Source organism: Sceloporus occidentalis, unplaced genomic scaffold (genome assembly GCF_023333645.1).
Source record: "Sceloporus occidentalis isolate IW3139 unplaced genomic scaffold, rSceOcc1.0.p SCAF_3, whole genome shotgun sequence".
In the NCBI taxonomy this organism is placed as follows: Eukaryota; Metazoa; Chordata; class Lepidosauria; order Squamata; family Phrynosomatidae; genus Sceloporus; species Sceloporus occidentalis.
In genome coordinates this window covers 239438679-239455775 of record NW_028316983.1, presented here as the reverse complement: position 1 = coordinate 239455775, position 17097 = coordinate 239438679, and the positions used below count along the sequence as shown (strand labels likewise).

At 39.3% G+C, this 17097-nt stretch overlaps 1 protein-coding gene across 5 annotated transcripts in view; it reads left to right on the top strand.

Annotated features, from left to right (window-relative positions):
- Nucleotides 1–17097, top strand: part of ZFAT (zinc finger and AT-hook domain containing) — a 191863-nt gene that overhangs the window by 32976 nt on the left and 141790 nt on the right. For all 5 annotated transcript variants that reach the window (XM_089518003.1, XM_089518001.1, XM_089518002.1 and 2 more), the window contains one exon: nucleotides 12931–13034. The gene's annotated coding sequence lies outside the window, so the exon portion shown is untranslated. The remainder of the gene's footprint in view (nucleotides 1–12930; nucleotides 13035–17097) is intronic.

Below are 17097 nucleotides of genomic sequence, written 5' to 3'. Positions count from 1 at the left end.
GTGCATGCCCAGTCAATTGAATGGGATGTGCCACCCCTTCCGCCCTGCGCGCGCCACGTGGCTTGAGCGCGTAAGCTCAAGTCTGCGTAAAGTGTGCCCGCGTATGACGCGGGCGCGCTGTACTCCTATTGCATGTCCTGCTAGCCCTGAGAGATATCCAAAGACACAGTGTTTCAGGTTCTATCTGATACAGGCATCCCCTGTCTATGAGTCTCCTTATTGGCCCTCCACAAAGCAGAAGACTTTGTCCAAGGCTCAGGAAACTGGAGTAATGACCTGTCCACATCTTGGGAAGTAACATAATACTGACAATATGCTACGTTTGCAGCAGAATGCAAGTAATATGAGTCTTACCATTAAAATTGCATGGACAGTGCAAGCTAAGAAAGGAGGACAGGATAGGCCTCCCAAGAGGAAGAAATTATGGAACAAGATAGGCTCCTAAAGAGGAGGAAATGACAGAGCATGGAAAATTAATTAGTAAACCTGAAGTTGCTCCTGAAAAACTGCAGAAGAAAGCGATTTTGAAATGGGCAGATGCATTTGTGCAGTGTTATATGGAATGCAAAGCCCTGGAAAATGGAACATATTTGAATCTACGTGTTTCAGAAGTTGTTTCCTACTAAGGCCCTTTCACATTGCACATTTAGTGCAGTTTGATGTCATTTTAATGACCTTGATTGAATCCTATGGAATCCCAAGGTTGTAACTCAGACAAGTATTATTCTTTGGGAGAGAGTTCTAAATACCTCAGAAAATCCCAGGATTCCATACCATGGAACCATGGTGATTAAAGTGGTACTAAAGTACTATAATTGCATAGTAGATGAGAGAGACTTAAGAGACATGTGCCATTCTTCATGCCGTTTTTTTTTTTCCAGAGTATAAAAAGAGAGAAGAGAATTGGAATTAGCTGGAACAGATTATTCTCTGCACTGACAGAGTGACTTGATACTCTGTGCCTTTCATTCAACTCTGGTGGTGGGACCTTCCAGGAAGTGTAATAGTAACCTGTATAAATTAAAATTTCTCCTGAACACATGCTTTAACTCTGAATTTGGTGTTTTTTGCCACCTACATTTTACAGAGCAGCAATTACTCTATCAGAGGTTATGCAGAGATAGAAGATATTTTATGATCTTAAATCCACACTTTACAGGGGTAGGAACGGCAGGTCTCCCAGTCTAAGGAATCAATGGCATAAATGTTGCTTTATATTCTATGGTCCCTTGCAAATGCATATGCCATTGGTACACATGCAAATATAGTGATTTAAACTGCCTTATAGCTATAATCCAGGCTCCCCAGAAGATTCATAATCTTACAAAACAAGTTTAGCTACTCTTGATATAAAACTTTGACTAGGAGGAGAGGCAGAAAGTTCCAACAGATCACAGTGCAGTGTAGTATTAGTTCTTTTAGTTCTTCAGTGCATTGATGCACGACCTTATTTATTCTAGTCGGCTATTAGTGAAATCTTATGGTATTCCACATGCTCTGCATTGCTTTCTGTGCTGGCTGTCTAGGCTGGATGACTGTGGCAGGGTGGTTGAAATAGCACTTTGCACCCTTCAGTATTTTGATATATAGTAATAACATTTAAGGCCTGGTCTGGTGGACCGGACTGACTTTAAAATAGAAGATGCAAAGGACAATTATATCCCCAAAATATTTGGGCTGAATCCAACTACAGTAAACCAATTTAATTAATTTATTTATAGAAGTCAATGTATGCAATATCCATTGATTGTAAGAGTTACTCTAACAATTGAGTTTAGTCCTTTGTGTTTACTTTCTAAAGTGTCTTTATATGTGGACAGAATCCTGTTGGTGTCCTAATGTATCCATAAGTTCTAGAGAAGTGGTTGGACATTTTTATTTGAAGTGGAATAGGTGTACTCATAATATGATGAAACATAAGAAAATTTGGGGGGGAGCAAACACACTATCACAAAATAGGTGCCACAAAGAGTCATTGCTCATCTTTGATGTGTTATCTCCAAGATCTTTGCCACATGCATTCTAGCCATCCAGCCACTTTCACTGAGACTTCAGGACACTGTACAGCAATAGACACAGGGATAAAAACCATGTAACTCTCTAAATTATATTGAATGGTAACTCCTAGTTTTCCTCAGCATTGGCTATGCTGCTTAGAGCTGCTTGGCATTGCAGTTCAACAGTGTCTGGAGGGCTACAGAATTTTCCCATCCTTCCTTGTATACAACATGTTCGAGCACTTGAGTTATAGGTGTAATGTGGATGAGATTCATGATGGTTAGCACATCACATGGGATAAGATGGTACAGTACTAATGGGAAGGGAGTGGTTTTGAAAGGGCATATTAAAAACTGGTAATTTGTTATTAGACATATTTGGGAAATTCATTTTGTAAAAATTCTGTCTACAGTCAATCCAGGGCTCTTCAAGGTATGCCTTTATGAGTTGTAGAAGTCCCTTTGTCAAAGAATACCCAAGATCTTTGCCTCTGATGTTACATTAGCAGACCCTGTGGTGTCAGGAGTTTGAAAGAACTAGGTTAGGGATTTTAATACAGATTCACAAAAAATGGCTAACATCACATGTAGGGGATACACTTTAAATTGACCATTCTTATGATAAAGTTTCTAGGAGGGTTGAGAAATTTTTTACATTTGTTGAATCAAGTCTGTTTCTTTCAGCTTAGGTTGCTTATCTGTGGAAACATACTACTGCCCATCACATATTTGTGACAGTAAAACAAAACTGAAATGTTTTAAGTACATTAAATGCTAAAGAAAATTTACAAAGTACAGATTTGCAGCAGAAAAAGGTTGGATTAGAAATACTGGAAAACATGCATGCTGAATGTTTGTAATTCTGTATCCATGTAGGGTCACATTTTTCTGTCTGTAAATTAAACTTCCCACTTTTTCCGTTACACCTTTAACTTGATTTATCATGCCATTTATGGAAGACACCAATCAGCGTGATTTTTTGGTCTGACTTCATTGCACCTTGTATAACTTTAAATACCCAGAAATAATAACTATGTTCTTGCAAAGTATTCACTAAGCTTGCTGAAGAAACAAGTTTAGACTGGGATATGAAGAAACTGTTCTTGAAAATGATGCAATGAGACACATGTATAGGTGAATAGGGTATGGAGGGGCAACTTGAGCTAGTTAGGACAAATGCAAATCACTTTAAATTAATTTTAGTCAGATCATAGGATCTAGGTAGATATATGATGGGAGACAAATTCCTGCAAAGATCATGAAACTGGGAACAAAATGACTACCTTTAATTATTGGACATGCTCCAAATACCTTGAAGATATTTAGAAATACAGTAAAAAATTTTTTTATTTAATTGCACTTCAGTCTTTAGTGAGCAGCTGTACAAAGAGAGCAAATTACTAGTAAAAAAGTGTTAATGTGCCTAGTTAGCTATTGATAAGCTAAAATAGAATATAGTTGTATTTTTGCTAGAAGGGGTAAACTTTGTTAAATTGCCATTGAAAATTAAGTCAAATTTCTGCACTAAAAGCATTACCAAAATGAAGGTGAAAAATGTCATTTATGATTGAATACATCCTACCTTGTTGTTCTTGGTTTATTTTTCTTATCTTGAACATTTTTGAAAATTAATTTTTCATTCACCCAAACGACTTCTCTTTCTTTCCCTTTTCCCTCACTCATAATCTTGTCTCCCATTACTTTGGTTTACTGATTCCCACACAGATCCCTGCACAACTTCAAAATACAGTTTCTTGGGATTGTTGAGGAGCTTCTTTGGTATCTGCTGTAGAACACAGGAAGATCTAGATGCAAAGGGGATAAGCGCTTCCAAGCTATCCTTACTATTTGTTGGCTTTTAACCATAGAATTAACTAAACTACCATCTCACAACCACATATTTTCATAACCACTGAACATGGCTACTTCATATCCCACAAATAAGCATTGTTTGTATCACCAGCACATAGTTGAGGTAGACACTTTCTTTCTAAAATGTGTAATGTTGTTGGATATACCCCAAACAACATTTTTGATGTGCCAAACATACAAGATTTTCGGTTTTTAAAGAGGATTTAAAATATTGAGGCTATGCAGGTTTTCATTTGCACAAGATCATTTAAATCATTAACCTTCAATTCAGATTTGTGAAGCTAATTACAAAGGTGCAGCAGGTGAGTAGGTACTTCATAACCAGCTGTGGGGAGTAGGACAATTATTCTCAAATTGCTCACTTTCAGCAAAGAGCTGGTGTTGTATAGTAGTTAGCAAGTGAGACATGGGTCCAGATAGTGGGTTGAAATTCATTGTATCTTGCTGGACTAGCAAATAGCTCACTCAGGCCAGAAATTTATTTATTGAACATGTTAAATAAAATTCCAACATAAATGAAAAGAAAGCATTGATGTATTTTGTTGTACATGATAACAGTATCAAGACTGATATTAGTTCATATTGGAAAAACAAAAGCCTATTGAGTTTAGATGACTGGTTAATAAAAGTATTAGAGATGATAGAAATCAACAAATTAACAACTATTTTGAACAATTAAGATACTAAACAGAGGGGGAATGGTCACCTGTAATAAAAGTTTGTACTCAGAATTGGGCTAAGGATAGAAAGCAGAGACAGGGAAAAATATGGAAGCTTGTGGATTCCAAGAGATCTTCCAAAAAAATTGCTGATTTGTTAATGTTGTAAAATGTTTTCATTTGTGTATGATATATATTGTCTTTTTTTGTAGGATGGAGAATAAGACAAGGAGCTGATATATTTTATAGGACTAGTTACTGGGACGACTTTAGGAAGTAAATTAAGTATAGCATAATAAGGATTGTGACATATATAATGTGATATGGAATGTAATATGGACTATGGAAGATAATTCTGTTTTTTTAAGTTATGTAGAATCAATTGTTTTAGAATTTGCTATATTTATAAAAAAAGTTTGTAAAAAAGTAAATAGCTCACTCGCAGGATTGTAAGGGAAAACATAACATTAGAAATGACAAATGCCATCCTGATGGTGTTGAAGGAAAGGCTGGATAAAAGTGGGTTAAAAAAAAGCAGTCCAACCTACTAATTAAAGTCCTGAATTTCTCAGCCTCTTTTTAAATGTACAACACAACTCCAGCAGTGCTTTAGCCTTTAGTAAGACAGCATGCAGCCGTACTCAGCAGGAAAATGCATTGTACAATCTATTGAAATCTCCATTTGTAAATGTGATTGGTGTTTGCACTGTTACTACATTACCACATGTGTTCACACTTTCTTCAGCAATGCCTTTGCATCTGTTTAAAATATGTAAATATTGTCCTTAAAATGCATTATACCTTAAAATGCAGTATACCTTAATATGAGCAAACAGTATGAATTACCAAGGTAGTGCAATCAAAACCACTTGTGTATAGCCTTAAGGCAATAGGCATTAAAATCTGGTTTTGAAGATTATACTTCAAAGATTATCAGTAAATATATGATATCCTCATAACTACTGTTGTGATTAGTATTTGTTGACAAAGGTGTTACTGTTGTACTTTACCTCATTGATGATATGTACGGAAAACTCAGCTACGTTTTCTCATGACCCATTTCTAAGTCCAAACAAAGTTTTCAAACTGAATTAAATCCAGGCCGTTAGAATTTCAGGAGATGAGATGTTTTAGAGTTGATAGCTGATGATTTTTCATTTCAAGAGCTGTGATACTGTTGATTTCAACAAATGCTTTTGACTAAAGAAGATGATGGCACACAATAGACTGGCTATGCAACAATCCATTTTCTTGTGTTCAGTGTAATTCTAGGACATAACCCTTCTGTTGGGTTACAGATGCTGAGCCACCATGCAGTGCTTGGGTTTATGCCTTGTTAGCAGATCAGAAAGGACTTGCTATGAGTGTAATTCCTCAGTGGGTCATCCAGATTCTTAATGAAGGAACCTTAATGACCTTAATCACTGGAGGTGTGTTTTCCTGATGGTCTGTAATCAGAATACAGTACAGTGGTCCCCCGGGTTACGAAATTAATTCGTTCCGCGGTTAATTTCGTAACCCGAAAAACCTTCGTAAGCCGAATTCCCATAGGCGCTAATGGAAAAAAAGCCGCGGCTCCGCCGCGGCTCCATTTAAAACAGCGCCGGGGTTTTTTCGTAACCCGAAAAAACCTTCGTAACCCGAAACAATAAATCCCTATGGGATTTATTCGTATCCCGAAAAATTCGTACCCCGGGTAATTCGTATCCCGGGGTACCACTGTACTTCATTCATTTAGAAAAGAACACCGTTCAGCTCTGGGGAGGAAAGAGGAAACCCTGTTTGGAAATCTGAATTGCCAGTTTTGAACTGAGAATTGTGAATTGGCTGATGCATCGTTGGCATTGGGAATATGAAGTAGGATTCACAGCTGTGACAAAGGGACGTATTGCCTCCATTGCATTCTGATTGTACTTTCTGCTATGGTTATTATTACCAGTATTGCTATTACAGTCCATCCTTGCCTTATGCGGGGGATCCGTTCCGGATCCCGCTGCGTAAGGCGAATTCCCCCTATGCTCGAGCCCCATTGGAAACAATGGGGCTCGTGCGTGGCAGCGCGGGAGCGCGCGGGGCGCAACGGGTGCGCGCGCCCATTCAATTGAATGGGACGCGCCGCCCCTTCCGCCCTGCGCGCGCCCCGCAGCTTGAGTGCGTATGCTCAAGGCCGCGTATGGCACGCCCACGTATGGCACGGGCGCGCTGTACTATTAGCTCATTTACATCCCACCTCAAAATGAACTGAAGACATTTCACAAAGATTAAATAAAGATTATAACATACAAAAATTTGTTAGAATGCAACCAAACTATTCATAGAGTTAAAACTGTTTAAATCAAATAAAAAGGCAAAAGATAAAAATCAGTGGGAAAGCACACAAAGAAGCCCTTGCAGCGGGTTCCTAAAAGAGTTATAACAGAAAAGTTTTCACTTGCTGATGGAAGCAAACAACAAATAGGGGGAGAGAATCCCAAAGTCTGGGAACAGCTAGCTAACAATATTAAAAATGCCACGAGCTTCCAAACAACACTGCTTCCAAGGCGGGGCAAACACCCATGCACTGTCCGCACCATATAGCATCAAGCTCCAGTGCATGGTTATTTTCTTGTCCCAATTATGCATGCACATAGGCCAATGCAGAGAAGCATATTTTCTGCCTTGAGTCAGAATAACCTGGAGTATTCTTTTTGCTCCGGTTTTTAGCCCCAGAGTGAGGCTTGGTTTTGCTTTCCACCTCGTTTTGCTTTGTGTCATCTAAACACCCCATCTCCAAAGCACTTAGAAGCCACTTTATTTGGCCAGTGCGGACCTCACTGACAGGTAAATGAGTGCAGAAATGCAGCCTAACTCCTGTATCATTTGACATGGAACATCTTAATACTATGGATAGACATGCACAATTCAGTGTGTTTTTGTGGGTTTTTCGGGCTATGTGGCCATGTTCTAGAAGATTTTGTTTTTGACGTTTCACCACCATCTGTGGATGGCATCTTCAGAGATTTTCAAAAAAAGTATGGATGCTGGCTATGAAAGCCTTTGACTTCACAATTCAGTGTTTGATGTTTCATTTAAAAAAGGTGACATGCTTCAATGTCTTATGTTCATACTATACACATTGCAACATTATTATTATTTTTTGGAGGGGGAGTTTTCTTCTAAGGACCTATGATTTGAAGTGAGGAAAACTAGGTCTTTCTTGCAAGAACTGGTATAATTACAAATGGTTATAGCCTCCTCTAATGGAGGGGATAATGGAAACTATAGTTCAAGTTCATTACAGTAGCGTGAATGCTTGGAATTGGGTTCATTTGAAAAGCAAAACAAAAAGAAATGTGACATTAATGTACATACCAGATAGTTAATTTTGGCAGCCCCCTCCCCCCAAAAGAGGTTAGTCACAGCTAGGTTATTACAACCCTAAGTAAATGTCCTTAGGAGAAGATGCTTGCTTGTGTGTACTTCATCTTTCTTACTACAGGTCCAAGTGGATTCCATGGTTTGGAGTGCTTTGCACCAGTTCTGGCCTTTCCTGAATAGAGATAACTTAGCCACAGTAGTCCATACGCTGATAGCTTCCCAATTAGACTACTGTAATGCACTCTACATGGGGCTGCTCTTGAAGATGATTTGAAAAGTAGAGCTAGGATCATAGGATCTATGATTATTGTTGTTTTGAACTAGGCTGTTTTTATCTATGTTTAGTTGTTTAGTGTTTATTTTTAACTTCTGTATTCAATGTTTTGACCTTGTTTGTTTGTTTTTTAATATATTGTAACCCACCTTGAATCCCACTGCAGGAGAAAGGTGGGATATAAAGCTTGGAAATAAATAAATTAAATAATAATAAATAGTGCAAAATGTTGCAACAAGATTGACAGTGGTGCAATGTAGACAACACATAACACTGGTCTTAAAGAAATTGCATTGACTGCCAATTCACTTCCAGTCTCAATTCAAGGTCCTGGCGATGATATTCAAAATCTTAAATTTCTTAGGATCTCAATACTTACAGAAACACCCCTCTCTATATAAGATTTGAGATCTGTGTGTCCCTCAAGCTGGGACATTGTAATGGTGGATATGAGAAAGGCATTCTCAGCTGTGGCACCCCACTCATTGGGGTCCTAACTGGCACCAGCATTGGTTTCTTTTCAGTACCTGGTCAAAACATGACTGTTTATTAAAAACTTTGGCACTTAATTTTCTTTTAAGCACAGGCATGGTGTAGCTTCTAGCCTTTTAAAGCTCTTTTAATTTCTTTGAAATGTTTCCCCCCCCCCCTAAAAAAAATGTTATTGAGCTTAAAACAACAGAGATATATATATATATATAGCACATATCTTTCTTACATTTCCATTTCCTACACTTTATATTATCTGCTTACTACATATACATACCTATCACTTAGATTTTCATTTCTTTGAAATGTTTTAAGATGCTCTTACTTCATTTAAATTTTATATTTTAATTTGATATCGTTTAAATTTTTTACATTTTTTAAAATTGTTTGTTTGATTTGTGCTTCCTCCCAATATGGGTAAATTGTTCATTTTTTATGTTTGCTGCCCTGAGATCTCATGATAAACAGGCAGGATAAACATATTTTAATAATAAATGATACATATTGAATAATAAACATTTACTCTGAAGATTATTGCATGAAGTTCTTACTTTCTCCAGAGTGCATTTAATTGATCTTTGTTGTAAATAAATGTAGCTGGAGTGCAGTCTGACTTGAGCTGCCAAAAGCATATCTTACCTTATGGGGAGAAAAGAAATTGAGCCTATGGAGGAATGAAATCTTTAGCCATTTTGCTTGTATGTTTTGCTTCTTTTTATAGAATAGTTGCTGCTGTTCTCAGTAGGGTTAAAAGAATAAAGTAAACAAAAAACTACAAGAAGGGGAAAACAGTTCCTTTGGACTAAACTTTTGGGAGAGAAACTGGAATATATTAGTCAAGCTTGTGAATGGGCAAGGGTGCTTCAAGAAGAAGAAAAACATGGAAGCCAAAATAGAGAATGCTGAAAGGACATTCCAGGGAGAAAAGGAAATCTGAAAGGAAGATGGCTGGAAGTTGCACTGCCAAAAGACCAGGGTGGGCAGAGAGAAATTGTTTCCCTTTTTGGCTTACTGAACTCAAGTAGAAACCACTCTTAATTTCCTCTCCCATCCTCTGCCTGCCCTTCACATCCAGATGTTGTTACATCAAGACCTGCCTTAAAACATCAGCTAATCATTGCTTGCTCCATTTTGTTCATTTCTTTCCCCACTTAATGTGCTTTGTTCTAAGATTAGAAGTTTGTAATCAAGGCCTTGGATATATGAAAGTCAGAATCATACAAGCTATTGTGTTCCCTGTTAACCATGTATGGATGTGAGAGCTGGATAATGAAGACGCAAGATAGGAAGAGAATCCATTCATTTGAGATATGGTGCTGGAGAAGAGTGCTGAGGACCCCGCGGACAGCCAAAAAGACAGACAAATGGGTGATAGATCAATCCAGAAATTTCCCTGGAAGCCAAGATGACAAAACTTAGGCTGTTGTACTTTGGACATATCATAAGAAGCCATGACTTCTTATGTTGTATGTTGTTGGATTGCAAAATCCACCATTGTAACCCGCCTTGATCTCTGGAAAGGCGGGCTAGAAATAAAGCTATTATTATTATTATTATTATTATTATTATTATGACTTGTTGGAAAAAAAACAACAATGCTAGGAAAGGTGGAGAGAAATAGAGAGGAAGGCTGCATGCTAGATAGATGGATGCTATTATTTATTTATTTATTTAAATTAAATTAAATTAAATATGAGTTTGCAAGAACTAAGCAGGACATTGGAAGACAGCCTTGGAGATGTCTCATCCAGAGGATCACCAGGGTCGGGATTGACACGAGGGCAGTTAACAACAACAAATTATTAGACATTCCCAACCTATATAAGATTTTCCATAAAACCCTTGGTTTTCCTTGTCTTATTCTATTAATCTTGAAAATACTTAAGTTGGGAGCTTTCGCTTGTTATGTTTCAGGACGGTGATCAATAACAGTACTCTTCAGATTCAACCAAAGGAGTTTCTGTGAACTAATCTTAGAAACTGGCAATACTTTGTTGATGATTAGAGTGCCTTTAATATTATGACTGTGATTCATATGTCTCCATATGCTTTCACAATTTCAACCTAAGAATGAGTGTATTTCAAACAGGAGGAAATCTAAACACATGGGTGAGGAATCTTGGAGGTTCATTTTCTGTTTTATTGAGTTTACAGTAGGGGGAACAACTACATCAGGAACTAAATTTCATCCCTCTGCTGGTCTACATGTCTGGCCAAAATGTGGCAGCAAAGTGATATGTTTGTCTATGGGTTTCTACAGCTGGATCTTATTTTAGATGGTTGGGATGAAGTTGTGGAAGTTTGTTTTTCTCTGAAAGCAAAAACTTTGTTGAGAGGGCTAAAGGGTGCTGCAGAAAACAGGTTGGGCCCACGACTGAACTTTGTCACCCCTGGTTTGGGAGCCATACTCAAATAAGGAGCAAAACAAAGGGCCTGGATGGGGTTAAAACCAAAGTTGTATAATTCCCTACACTGGGTTCCTGGGGCTACAAATCAGATCACACTTGCATGCCATGAGTTCTCACAATGTACAGCAGAAGCAACTTTTAAGCCAGACAGGCAACACCTGTGTATTTCATCTGGCACTAGGAGTTCCCCGTCTTTGTTCTGACAAGTGGCATCAAGTATCAGCCCTCCTGTAAGGTAGTGAAGTAACTGCATAAGATTTATTCCCATTGACCTCAAAATGGGCCTTCTCTCCATATTTTGTAACAACTGTGAGACATTAAATCATTTTAAAAATTACATTTTAAAATTATATATATATATATATATATATATATATATATATATATATATATGCATGCATGCTGCATGACTGATAACTTGGCTTGGAACAAACAAGCACCTCTTGAATGAATCCTGGTATTAAAAAAAGTGAAATAGCACTAATGGAAAAGCTAACATTCTGCTCCAGAAGATGAAAGAAACAATCAGCTTCTTTTCAACATGGTTTCCTCTTATTAATTTTATCAATGACAGTCACATCTAGATCTATGGGGATATGCTTTGGTTGAATTGTAAATTTATTACTTTCTTATGCTGTGAACCTATGGACCAAGGATGCCATAGAAACACTGAAAATGTTACTTTTGAGAAATAATATGCAATGCCTGGTGAGTTGCAAAGGGATCTTGCAGTACCTTTCAATCAGCAAAAGAAGTTGTAGCGTAAGATTTCATAGACTTGGCTTACTTCCTCAGACGTGAGGAATGACTCAGGGAGCTGGGGATGTTTAGCATGGAGAAGAGAAGGTTAAGAGGTGATATGATAGCCCTTTTTAAATACTTGAAGGGTTGTCACATTGAGTTTCTGAATTCTACCATTACCATTTTAGCAACTCAGTAAAATTTTAAAAAGATAACATACTTAAAATGCCACTGAAGGACATATTGTCTTAATACACATGTGCATATATTTACAAAGAATACTGTGAAGTTACTTGCATTTTGTTGTTCACTTTCCAGTATGCCCTGGACTTCATGGCAGATATGACTTTACTGGAAGAGACAACATGTGTTTTAATTATGGCTGGTAAAACAAGTGTGATTCCCCAACCGTGTCTCTTTATGTGAAAGATCGGCAGGTCCCTTCATCTGGAGTACTGTCTTATCTCACCAGAAGATACCAATGACCCTAATCTCCAGTCAATGCTGTACTGCCTTCTTTACTCATTTATTCTACACATTTCTACTTGTAAATGAGCCCCCTCCCCAAGTGGCATACACCATTTGTTGTTATTTGCTGTCAAGCTGACTTTGACTTATGGCAACTCTGGGAGTGAAAGGCCTCCAAGATTCTTGGTCATCAAGTCCTGCCTTGTTCAAGTCTTGCAAACTCAGGGCTCTGGCTTCCTTGACGGAGTCTATCCATCTGTAATGCAACCTTCCTCTTACACTTCTCCAAGCAGCAACATCTTCTCTAATGAGTCACATCATTTTATGATATGTGCAAAATAAGACAGCCTCGGTTTAGTTATCGTGGCTTCTAGGAAGAGTTCATGCTTGATTTGCTCTAAGATCCATTCATTTGACTTTTTAGAACTCTTCTCCAGCACCACATTTTAAAGGGGTACATCATAAAACAGTGTCATTAAAGCAAATACAATAGACCCTTGTTATACGCTTGGGTTTGGTTCCAAGATCCCCTGTGGCTAACAAAATCCGTGGATGCTCAAGTACCATTAAATATAATGACATAGCAAAATGGTGTCCCTTATAAAAAGTGAAAAATCAAGGTTTGAACTTTGAAATTTATACTTTTTTTGAACATTTTCAAACAGTGGATGCTTGAATCGGGTATAAGAAGGGCCAGCTGTACATCTGAGCAAATACATCTAATGCATCTGAGGAAGTAGACTTAAGTCTTCAAAAGATACCAGTGAAGGTAAGATATTATACACTGAACAAATTCAAATAACATCCAAACTGATACCTTTATTGGGACAACCAAAATGCATAATTACATGTTGCAAGCTTTCGAAGTCATATCAGGCAAACAGGAGGAAAAAATTGAAGATGTTAGTCACAGGTCTGCATTTTCTGTTTCTGGTCTTAGTTCAGATGGCAGGGAGGGCCATCTGCAGGTGGGCCATGTGGTCACTGGTAGTTATTCAAGATCAAAGAAATTCAGTGTCCATTTGCAATTCAAAGAAGATGTTTCCTTGGAATCCAGCATGCCTCCTTCCTTTGTGAGGCCACAGGCTCCTATGTAGGTAGGATACATTTTTTAAAAAAACCTCTAGGGAGAGTGTGCTTGTTGCAGAGGGGGTGGAGCCTCAGTGAGTCATCTGAGTCACTGGGGGCAGAGCTAGCAGACTAGCTCTATATCATTCCTCCCAGAGCCATGCGCCGTTATCCAGGAGATCTTCAGCAGAGGCAGAGTTGATTGAGCTCACTGCCAGAAATTGTTGAAACATCAAGGGCTTTACCGGTGGTGTTTTCTGGAGGATTTCTTTTTTTTAGAAGGAAGCCCACAGTCTTGTTCCAGTAATTTCCTAAGACTTTTCAGTATGGAAACTGACGGAACCACTGCGGTCACCTGCAACACTTGTGGGATGTTTGTCTTCTTACCTGCAGAAGTGGAGAACTTCACATGCCCCAAGTGCAAGTTGGTAGCCCTCTTGGAGGAGAAAGTGCAGCAGTTGGAGTCCAGAGTAGCTACACTTCAGCATATTAGGGAGCAGGAGGATTTCCTGGACACAACAGAACTAACAATCCTGGACGAATACCACGCAGAGGAAGATGCTGCAGCCGAGGAGGTCACTTCACATACACAGGAGGCAGACAGCTGGAGGAATGTCACACAGAGAAGTAGGCCAAGAAGAGATTGTTCGGGGAGCTTGCAGCTAGAGAATTGATTCGAAGCTCTTTCCCTTATCAAGGAGGATGAAGAAGAGCAGCATGGACAGACTTCAGGGACAGAGCAGGAGAGCCTGAGAGTCCCATCCAAGGGAACAGCCGCTGCTAAACCTCGGAGGAGGCATGTGGTCGTAGTGGGGGACTCCTTGCTGAGGGGTACAGAAGCAGTGATTTGTAGGCCTGATAAGATGTCTCGAGATGTGTGTTGTCTCCCCGGGGCAAAGATCCGTGATGTGACAGAGAGGCTGACAAGACTGGTCAAGCCTACTGATCAATACCCCTTCCTTTTGGTCCACTTGGGAACCAATGATACTGCAAGACACAGCCTTCAGAATATCAGAAGGGATTACGAGGCTCTTGGTAGGAAGCTGAAAGAAATGGATGCACAGATTGTCATCTCGTCTCTTCTGCCAGTTGAAGGGCATGGTCCAGGAAGGGAGAGGAAAATAGCAGGTGTGAACAACTGGCTTTGCAGATGGTGCCGCCAAGAACGATTTGGATTCTTTGATCATGGGCTGCGGTTCCATGAGGAGGGACTTCTTGCAACGGACGGGTTGCATCTCACACCAGTTGGAAGAAATGTTTTTGCCAACGGTCTCAAGAACTTGATCAGGGGGGCTTTAAACTGAGTTCCGTGGGGAAGGGAGACAATATTAAAGACGGCGAAAGGAATGGTGAAAATAGTCAAACTGACAAAGAGGTAACAAGAAAAAAAGTGCAAGGACCCAACCTTGGGAGGCAAAAAAACTTGCACAGGCAGGAAGCAAAGGGGACCAATGGTCTGCGATGTCTCTACACTAATGCACAGAGCATGGGAAATAAGCAAGATGAACTCGAACTCCTAGTACAACAAAGCAAATATGATATAATAGGCATCACTGAAACCTGGTGGGATGAGTCTCATAATTGGAATGTAGAAATAGAGGGGTAAAATCTTTTCAAGAGAAATAGGCCAAACAAGAAAGGAGGAGGAATAGCACTAGTAAAGAGATCCAGGACATAAAGCATGGAAGCCAGGTGGAGAGCATCTGGATAAAAATTAAAGGGGAGGGAAACAACAAGGATGTTATGGTGGGAGTCTACTACAGACCCCCAAGTCAGACGGAGGAATTGGATGATGCCTTTCTAGAACAGATGACCACACAGAAAAGAGGGATGTAGTAGTGATGGGTGACTTCAACTATCCTGATATTTGTTGGAAGTCAAACTCAGCCAAATCCTTAAGGTCTAGCAAATTCCTCACTTGCCGCGAAGACAATTTCATGGTCCAAAAGGTGGAAGAGGCAACAAGGGGGTCAGCTATTTTAGATCTGATCCTAACCAACAAGGATGACTTGGTTAATGGGGTGCAAGTGGTGAGATCATTGGGTGGAAGTGACCATGTTCTCCTGGAGTTTGTTATACAGTGGAAAGGAAAAGCCAGGCAGAGTCAGACATGCATTCTAGACTTTAGGAGAGCGGATTTCAGCAAACTCAGAGAAGTATTGAAGGTGATCCTGTGGTCAGAAATACTAAAAGATAAGGGAGTTCAGGACGGATGGGACTTTCTCAAAAGGGTAATACTAAAGGCACAATTTCAAACAGTTCCTGTGAGAAAGAAAAATGGGAGGTGTCTCAAGAAACTAGGATGGATGACTAAGAAACTTTCAACTGAGCCGAGTTTGAAATGGAACATGTATAAGAAATGGAAAAAGGGAGAAATCATGTAAAAGGAATTCAAGGAAATAGCAGGTATGTGTAGGGGTAAAGTCAGAAAAGCTAAAGCACAGAATGAACTCAGGCTTGCTAGAGAGGTTAAAAACAATAAAAAGGGCTTTTTTGGATATGCCCGCAGCAAAAGGAAGAAGAAGGAAATGGTAGGGCCACTGCGTTGGGAAGATGGCAGAATGCTAACAGAAGATAGAGAAAAGGCAGAATTCCTCAACACCTTCTTTGCCTCAGTCTTCTCAGAAAAGGCAAAGGGTGCTCAACCTGAGGATAATGGAGCAGAGGACAGAATAGGGGAATTTCAGCACAAAATAAGTAAAGAGATAGTAGAGGAATACCTTGTTAATCTAAATGAATTTAAGTCTCCAGGACCAGATGAACTACCTCCAAGGGTATTAAAAGAACTGGCAAATGTAATATTGGCAGTAATATTTGAGAGCTCCTGGAGAACAGGAGAAGTCCCAGCTGACTGGAGGAGCGCAAACGTTATTCTCATCTTCAAAAAGGGGGAAAAAGAGGATCCCAACAATTATCGGCCAGTTTGTCTGACATCAGTACCAGGAAAGATTCTAGAGCAGATCATTAAACAGAGAGTCTGTGAACATCTAGAAGGCAATTCCATACTCACAAAAAGTCAACATGGGTTTCAGAGAAAGAAGTCATGCCAGACAAATCTGATCTCTTTCTTTGATAAAGTAACCAGCTTGTTAGATGAAGGGAATGCTGTGCATATAGTATATTTTGATTTCAGTAAGGCCTTTGACAAAGTTTCCCATGACATTCTTGCAAACAAGCTTGTAAAATGTGGACTAGACAAGGTAACTGTTACATGGATTTGTAACTGGTTGACCAACCGAAGTCAAAGGGTGCTCAACAATGGCACTTTTTCATCCTGGAGAGAAGTGACCAGTGGAGTCCCACAGGGCTCTGTCCTGGGCCGAGTGCTATTCAACATCTTTATCAATGACCTGGATGACAGAATTGGGAGCATACTTATCAAATTTGCAGATGACACCAAATTAGGAGGAACAGCTAATACTCCAGAGGACAGGATCAAAACTCAAAATGACCTGAATAGACTAGAAAGCTGGGCCAAAGCTAACAAAATGAAATTCAACACAGAGAAATGTAAGGTATTGCACTTAGGGCAGAAAAATAAAATGCACAGATATAGGATGGGGGACATCTGGCTGAATGAAACTACGTGTGAAAGGGATCTAGGAGTCCAAGTAGACCACAAGTTGAACATGAGTGAACAGTGTGATGCGGCAGCTAAAAAGGCCAATGCTATTTTAGGCTGCATCAATAGAAGTATAGTGTCTAGATCAAGAGAAGTAATAGTGCCATTGTATTCTGCTTTGGTCAGGCCCCACATGGAATAT